We start from the raw sequence: 9,247 nt of genomic DNA on the forward strand, positions 1-9,247 counted from the left end.
TTAAAGATGATACCAACAGATGGAGAGATATACCATGTTCTTGGATTGGAAGAATCAATATTGTGAAAATGACTATACTACCCAAAACAATCTACGGCTTCAATGCAATCCCTATCAAATTACCAATGGCATTTTTTATGGAACCATAACAAAAAATCTTAAAATTTGTATGGAGATACAAAAGACCTCATATAGCCAAAGCAGTCCTGAGGGGAAAAAACTGGAGCTGGAGGAATCAGACTCCCTGACTTCAGACTATACTACAAAGATACAGTCATCAAGACAATATGGTACTGGCACAAAAACAGAAACATAGATCAATGGAACAAGATAGAAAGCCCAGAGATAAATCCATGCACCTATGGTCAACTAATCTATGACAAAGGAGGCAAAGATATACAATGGAGAAAAGACTGTCTCTTCAATAAGTGGTGCTGGGAAAACTGGATAGCTACATGTCAAAGAATGAAATTAGAACACTCCCTAACATCATACACAGAAATAAACTCAAAATGGATTAGAGACCTAAATGTAAGACTGGACACTATAAAACTCTCAGAGGAAAACTTAGGAAGGACACTCTTTGACATAAATCACAGCAAGATCTTTTTTGATCCACCTCCTAGAGTAATGGAAATAAAACCAAAAATAAAGAAATGGGACCTAATGAAACTTCAAAGCATTTGCACAGCAAAGAAAACCATAAACAAGACACAAAGACAACCCTCAGAATGGGAGAAAATATTTGCAAATGAATCAACGGAACAAGGATTAATCTCCAAAATATATAAACAGCTCATGCAGCTCAATATTAAAAAAACAAACAACCCAATCAAAAAATGGGCAGAAGATCTAAATAGACATTTCTCCAAAGAAGACATACAGATGGCCAAGAAGCACATGAAAAGCTGCTCAACATCACTAATTATTAGAGAAATGCAAATCAAAACTACAATGAGGTATCACCTCACACCAGTTAGAATGGGCATCATCAGGAAATCTACAAACAACAAATGCTGGAGAGGGTTTGGAGAAAAGGGAACCGTCTTGTGCCGTTCCTGGGAATGTAAACTGATACAGCCATTATGGAGAATAGTATGGAGGTTCCTTAAAAAACTAAAAATAGAATTCCCATATGACCCAGTAATCCCACTACTGGGCATATACCCAGAGAAAACCATAATTCAAAAAGACACATGCACCCCAATGCTCATTGCAGCACTATTTATAATAGCCAGGTCATGGAAGCAACCTAAATGCCCATTGACAGACGAATGGATAAAGAAGTTGTGGTACGTATATACAATGGAATATTACTCAGCCATAAAAAGGAACAAAATTGGGTCATTTGTAGAGACGTGGATGGGTCTAAAGACTGTCATACAGAGTGAAGTAAGACAGAAAGAGAAAAACAAATATTGTATATTAACGCATATATGAGGTATTTAGAAAAGTGGTACAGATGAACCAGTTTGCAGGGCAGAAATAGAGACGCAGATGTAGAGAACAAATGTTCGGACACCAAGGGGGGAAAGCGGCGAGGGGTGGTGGTGGTGTGATGAATTGGGAGATTGGGATTGACATGTATACACTGATATGTATAAAATGGATGACTAATAAGAACCTGCTGTATAAAAAAATAAATAAAATAAAATTTTTTTTTAAATTGGACTATGTTTTAAATTATATTAAAATTACTTTTACACTTTGAGCATTATAAAATACTACACAAACTCAGTACTTCATTAAATACTATTGTAAACCCATGAAGTGAGTTATTTTTATTCCCATTTTGCAGACTAAGAAACTAGTGTTCAGAAAGCTTCATTCATTCATTGATTCATTCATTCATTTGACAAATATTTATTTGATTTAATATGCTGGGCATACAGTGGTGAACAAAGCAGACAAAAATCCCTGCCCTCATGGAGCTACTAGTCCTGGTGAAACCAGGTAGACACAGAGACACAGTAAATAGCCTTCCTTTCAGACACAAAGCTGCCCTTGCACCCATTCCTCCTATTAAATCTCAGCTACAAAACTTCTAGCAAGTGGTCACTATTGTTTCATAACAGCAGTTTTGAGGCGCCAGCAGGGGGAAGACCTGCGCCCCAGACAGTGGAAGTTCTCAGGACAACTGAGTAGCCGCTGGCCCTCTCCCCAGCCTCGCGACCTCAGCAGAGAACCCTCTCCGCTCTCTGTGACACTGCTCTGCCCGTGGAAGAGCTGCTGTGAAAATACAGCAGCAAATAAGATTTTAAAAGATGGAAGTGCTTGTAAAATCCTATGTATATATTTGTGTAATTCTTGATACAGTAAACAAAGAGCTTTCAAGTAAATTGTAAATATAGTGCTATTTATAATAGTTAGTATACAAAGAGCCAAATATAAATTAGCCAACTGTGAAATTTCCAGTAATCTCAGAAAATATCGAGTGGTGTTCCGGGTGGTTGAGTTAGCTTTAAGGTCGTTGATTTTTTTTTTTTTTTTTTTGCGGTACGCGGGCCTCTCACTGTTGTGGCCTCTCCCGTTGCGAAGCACAGGCTCCGGACACGCAGGCTCAGCGGCCATGGCTCACGGGTCCAGCCGCTCCGTGGCATGTGAGATCTTCGCGGACCGGGGAACGAACCCGTGTCCCCTGCATCGGCAGGCGGACTTTCAACCACTGCGCCACCAGGGAAGCCCAAGGTTGTTGGTTTAGAGAAGTGTCATTTATCTGTCCTTAGAAATAGTTAGTTATAACTGGCAGCCGAGAGGCTGAGGCAAATAGAGCCAGACACAGCAAGAGCTACTAAGAAGAGCTGACCTCCAGGGAGATAATAAGTGGGCATTCCCTCATTCATGCACGGAACAAATATTTGTGGGTTTCCTACCATGTCTGTTCTGTTCATTGCTGTATTCTCACTCCCCCAGACTTGCTGCCCTGAAAAAGGTTTACATTCTAATAGGGAGAGACTGTGAATATATCGATGTGTTTATATTAGGTAGTAAGTGCTATGAAGGAAAGTGGCACTGGATGATGGAAGGAGATGAGGAAAAGGGAGATGGTATTTATCAGAGTAATTAAAGCCCGCTGTCTCAGTAAACAAACCATGGCTTACCAAACAAAGGCTTTTTCTCTCACAAAATCCAAGTGGGGTTGGTGACTCAGGGGCCCAGGCTCCCTCCATCTTACTTCCGGGCTCTCCCAGGCAGGAGAAGAAGGGAGAGATGGAGGAGCCACAGAGACTCTGAAGGGAAGGTGCAGCACGGTGGATCTCTGGGGGAAGAGGAATCCAGAAAGAGAAAACAGCAAAGACAGCAAAGCTGGGCAACGTGGAAAATCAACAACTCTTCTTAGATCCATAAAAGAAGTGAGGTCACAGGACAAACCCTCCAAAACTGGAGAGACCCACAGGAGAATATAGAGGATCACAACTTACAAGAGGAGAAACCTCCACAGGAACCGGTGCCGGGGTAGGAAAACCTGAACTGTAATTCAGGAATTGCTGGAGGCTTAGCGTGGACAACTCCGAGAGTTACAAACTCCAGGGAGACCCAGTCATCCGGGGGTCCCACACCTGTGTGCGTTTTGCCTCTTGGATCTCTACCAGGTTCTCACAGCGCATGCTGGAGAAATATTCTGGCAGGGAAAAAGGAACCACTTTGAAATATGCCAGAGTATTCTGTTCTTCTTAACAAGGCCCGCCCTCAGGAGAAACTATTTAACCAAAGCCTAACCTGTTTGGGCTTTAACAGAGCCCAGCTGACCTAGGGGAAGGGAACTGGCTCAACTCCAGTCCCCTCTAGCCATCCAGTCCCACCTAAGAGAAGAACATGTGACGTTTACAATGCAGACGTACAAGCTCATGAAACCTAAACGTAGCATATATTAAAGCTTCCCAACCTCCTACACCTTACCGTCTATTGCTAAAGGCCTAATTACAGCAGCTCCTTTTACCCAGTGCATCATGCCTGGCTATCAAGAAAGTATTACAAGGCATACTGAAAGGCAAAAAAACATAGTTGGAAGAGAGAAAGAGCAAGCCACAGAACCAGATTCATGGATGGCCAGGATGCTGGAATGATCAGATCAGGAATTTAAAACAACTATGGTTAATAGGCTAAGGGCTGTAATGGATGAAGGAGACAACATGCAAGTACTGATGGGCAGTGTAAGCAGAGAGGAGGAAATTCTAAGAAAGAACCAAACGAAATGCTGGAGATCAAAAACACTGTAAGAGAAATGAAGAATGCCTTTGATGAATTTATAGTAGATTGCACATGACTGAGGAAAGGGTGTGTGGGCACCAGCTTATAGGAGATGTAGTTCTTCATGCCCTTGAACTTGGTCTGCTTGGTGGGGTCATCTATGGTACACTGGAAAAAGGGGTTCTCCTTCCACTTGTGGCTGTAGACCCCCAGTACCACACAGCTTGTCCCTGTCCTTCCCCCTCTTATGACTGCTTTTCAGCATCATACTGGAAGTCCTAGCTAAGGCAATGAAGAATAGGGTATAAAAGTTATACAGATTGGGAAGGAAGAAATAAAACTGTCTTTGTTTGCAGATGATATAATTGTTTATGCAGAAAATCTGGAAGAGTCAACAACAACTCCCTCCTGAAATTCATAATACATTATAGCAGGGTTGCAGGATGCAAGGTTAATATACAAAAGCCAACTGTTTTCCAGCAGCAATGAACAAGTGGAACTGAAATTAAAAACACAACACTACTTACATTAGCACCCCCCAAAATGAAATACTTAGGCATAAATCTAACAAAATATGTGTAAGATCTACATGAGGAAACAACAAAACTGAGGAAAGAAATTAAAGAACAACTACACAAATAGATATTCAATGTTCATGAATAGGAATACTCAATATTGCTAAGATGTCAATTCTTCCCAACTTGATCTATAGATTCAATGCACTTCCAATCAAAATCCCAGCAAGTTGTTTTATAGATATCGACAAACTGATTCTCAAGTTTATACAGAGAGGTAAAAAACAAGAATAGTCAACACAATATTGACGAACAAGAACAAAGTTAGAGGACTGACAGTACTCAACTTCAAGCCTTACTCTAAAGCTGCAGTAATCAAGACAGTGTGGTATTGGTGAAAGAAGAGACAGATAAATCAATGGAACAGAATAGAGAGCCCAGTAACAGACTCACAGAGTCACCTGATCTTTGACAAAAGAGCAAAGATAGGTTTTTCAACAAATGGTGCTGGAACAACTAGACATCCACATGCAAAAAAATGATTCTAGACACAGACCCCACACCTTTCACAAAAATTAACTCAAAATGGATCAGAGACCTAAATGTAAAAATGCAAAACTATAAAACTCCTAGAAGATAACATAGGAGAAAACCTAGATGACCTTGGGTATGCAATGACTTTTTAGATATAACTTCAAAGGCACTCTCCATGAAAGAAATAATTGGTAAGCTGGACTTCATTAAAATCAAAAACTTCTGCTCTGGGCTTCCCTGGTGGCGCAGTGGTTGAGAGTCCACCTGCCAATGCAGGGGACATGGGTTCGTGTCCCGGTCCGGGAAGATCCCACATGCCACAGAGCGGCTGGGCCTGTGAGCCATGGCCGCTGAGCCTGCGCATCCGGAGCCTGTGCTCCGCAACGGGAGAGGCCACAACAGTGAGAGGCCCGCATACCACACACACAAAAAAACCCTGAAAAACAAAAAACTTCTGCTCTGTGAAAGATGATGTCAAGAGAATGAGAAGACAAGCCACAGACTGGCAGCAATATTTGCAAAAGACACATTTGATAAAGGACTCTTATCCAAAATATACAAAAACATTCTTAAAAATCAAAAATAAGAAAACAAACAACCCAATTTAAAAATGGGCCAAAGACCTTAATAGACGCCTCACTGAAGAAGATATACAGATGGCAAATAAGAGCATGAAAAGATGCTCTACATCGTATGTCATCAGGGAAATGCAAATTAAAACAACAGTGACATACCACTACACACTTATTAGAATGGCCATAATCCGGAACACTGACAACACCAAATGATGGTGAGAACGTGGAACGAGAGGGACTCACATTCATTGCTGGTGGGAGTGCAAAGTCGTGCAGTCACCGCAGAAGACCACGGGCATTTTCTTACAAAACTAAACATACTCTTACTATACAATCCGGTAATTGTGCTACTTGATATTCACCCAAAGGAGTGGCTAACTTATAGCCACACAAAAACCCACACAGGGATGTTTACAGCAGCTTTATTCATAATCGGCAAAACTTGGAAACAACCAAAATGTCCTTCAGTAGGTAAGTGGATAAACTGTGACATACCCAGGCAATGAAATATTATTCAGCGCTAGAAAGAAGTGAGCTATCAGGCCATTGAAAAGATATGGAGGAACCTTAAATGCATATTACCGAATGAAAGAAGCCAATATGAAAAGGCTACACAGTATGCTTCCAACTACATGACATTCTGGAAAAGGCAAAACTTTGGAGATAGAAAAGATATCAGTGTTTGCCAGGGGTTAGGAGGGAAGGAGGGAGGGATTAATAGACAGAGGAGTTTCAGGGCAGTGAAACTATTCTGTATGATAATATAATGGTAGATACATGTCATTATACATTTGTCCAAACCCATAGAACGTACAACACTGAGTGAATCCTGACATAAGCTATGGACTTCGGATGATAATGATGTGTCCATGGGGAGGCTGTGTGTGTGGCGGGGAGGGAGCATATGGAAAATCTCTGTACTTTCTCCTCAGTTTGCTATGAACCTAATACTGCTCTAAAAAAAAAGTCTACTAAAAAAAAGAAAAAAAAAATGAAAGGCACGCTTGGCTTGTTCCAGAAATAGCAAAGAAACCACTGTGGTTTCTCTCTAGTGGAAGAGAGGGATGGAAAGAGAGGCAGGGGCCTGGCCACCTCTCAGGCCAAGGGAAGAAGTGTGAAAATGCAGTTGTTTGGAGCCATTTAGTGTCCCTTAATGACTTGTCTTTATAAAAGCGTAATGAAATAGAAATAGTTGATGGCTATAATGATGATTCTGTAAATTGAATTATGAATAATATGCTCCATTTTCTAGAGAAATCTTTTTAAAATGTTATTACTGTATCTACTTCTGTGAGTGAACAGTTTTAAGTTTCTAATACTGGAGTATATTTTCTAGATATCTAAGACCTTTAAGTGGTAGGGTCTTTCCTGCCATTAGGGTGCCGCAGGGCCAGGTACCACGTCCCTGTTCTTCATGAACTCCGAGCATTTGCTCGTGCACTGGCGCTGCAAACAACCTCCGAATCCCAACGGTTCCTCAACCACTGCTCTACAGAGCAGTCCAACCTGTCTGTAAATGCCATACTCTCAAACTCCTGGAAGTTTCACACCCAAAATAGATTTTCAGTCTCCCTCTCTATTTGAAAGCCTGAAACGTTGCAAGTTTCCTGCTACTTTAACTCTTTAACCTAAGGAGTAACTACCAGATGAATAGTAAGGATGAAACTAAATGTATTTATCTTAAATATTCTAGATTAGCTTCTCAGAAGTTACTAAGTAAAATAAATTGTATTCTAGATGTTTCACAAATGTTGCCTTCATGTTTCTGACCACATAAATCGTTGATGCCGAAATTCAATGAACTCTGTTACTTACTGTGAGAATTGTCCTAACCCAGAATTTTCAGCTACAAATGGTGTAATTCAGAATTTGCTTACTGCATTGAATTAAGGTTTTGCATTAGGGATAAACACTATGGGAGTGATTCTGGTATACTGGGTTGGTGGTTTTGTACAGAATGCTTAGAATACCACAGCTCTTACAATAATTGTATACTCTTCTGGCTTGTTTCCCAGATTTGCTTGAAAAAGGTCAGAGGACAGGATGAAATTAATGACATATGAATGCTAACACCCAATCAGAGGTGTCTTCAAAAGAATAATTAGGTTAGACAATAAGAGGGGGTTCTGAGAAGAAAAAGCTTTAGGCAAATTATACACTGAAGGAAAAGAAGATGTGAAACAAGGCAACTCTAGGAGACTGGAGTTGATTAATATTTCAGGAAGTGATTTTTTTATCTACTTAAAAATAATATAAATATAGTGAGACAGAGATGAATGGAGGGGGATGGTCACTGATCTCAGACTAGGAGCAGGGGTGTGAACACTGGTACCCTTCCTGGGGCATATACCCCAAGATTGTAATTTAGGACGCCCATTATCTTTATGAAGGAGGACAGAGGTTTTGCTTTCCAAAATAACAATAACAACTGCAACAGCAGCAGCAAACACTTAAACTGTGCTTACCACGAATAAAGCTAGTCATATATTAAGCTCTGTTTCATTTTCCTCATCTATAAATAGGGATTACGTGATTATCAAATCCCCACAGCAAACCTAGGAGTCCAGTAAGTAACTTGCTCAAGGTCTTACAGATAGCTATTAACAGGAGGCTGATTGAACCCAGCAGCCTGGCGCGGAAGCTTAAGGTCTCATTCATGTGTCTTAGGGAGGGGAAGGGACACATGCAAAATGCTAGCTCTCTCTGCACACTTCTTTTAGTGTAAACTCTCCAGTGCCTCCTTCCCCACACCACCCTTAGCCTCTTAATTGGTCAAACACAGCGCCTTTCCTTACTTTGCCCTTGTCATTCTCCCTTTTTTGACCAAAAGCCTCCAGTGGGGAGAAGATGAAAGGGAGCTTCTCCGTCCGTCTACAGCCCCGACACAGGCATCCTTCTCTCTTCTTAGCGCAACGCTAATATTCATTGAAAATCCTTTAACAGAGGCATGGGTTAAGTCATTGTAGGAGTATTCAATGAGCGCTCAGAGTGGGAACGCTTATCAGCAATGCAAACAATTACTTACTTTCTAGGATACGTTTTTTAACTTAAAAGCCTAAAAAAGTCTCAGACAATTTACTTCTGAATAGAAACCTTCACCCGCAGCTCTCACCCCTGAGCCTCACTGCGCGTCACAGGCCACAAGGCGGCAGTGGCAGCTACGGAGTCAGACCCGGGGGCGGGCGCGGCGGCTCGGCCATCGCTTGCTCTCGCCTGGCGCGCGGCTCTCGGCCGTGGATTAGCGTAGCTGGGGACGTGGGAGGCCGCGGGCCCCGCCCCCAACCGGCCGCGGCGGCCGCCCAGCGCGGCAGTCAGCGCTACAAGCCGAGCGGCGCGGAGGGCGCGGAGGGTGCGACCGGCGGGCAGGGGCACAGGAGTGTGCGCCGCCTTCGGGGCTTCTCTCCGCGCGCCAGGGCGCGGGCACCACCGCGG

This window comes from Grampus griseus (genome assembly GCF_964374135.1).
Source record: "Grampus griseus genome assembly, chromosome: 3".
Taxonomy (NCBI): domain Eukaryota; kingdom Metazoa; phylum Chordata; class Mammalia; order Artiodactyla; family Delphinidae; genus Grampus; species Grampus griseus.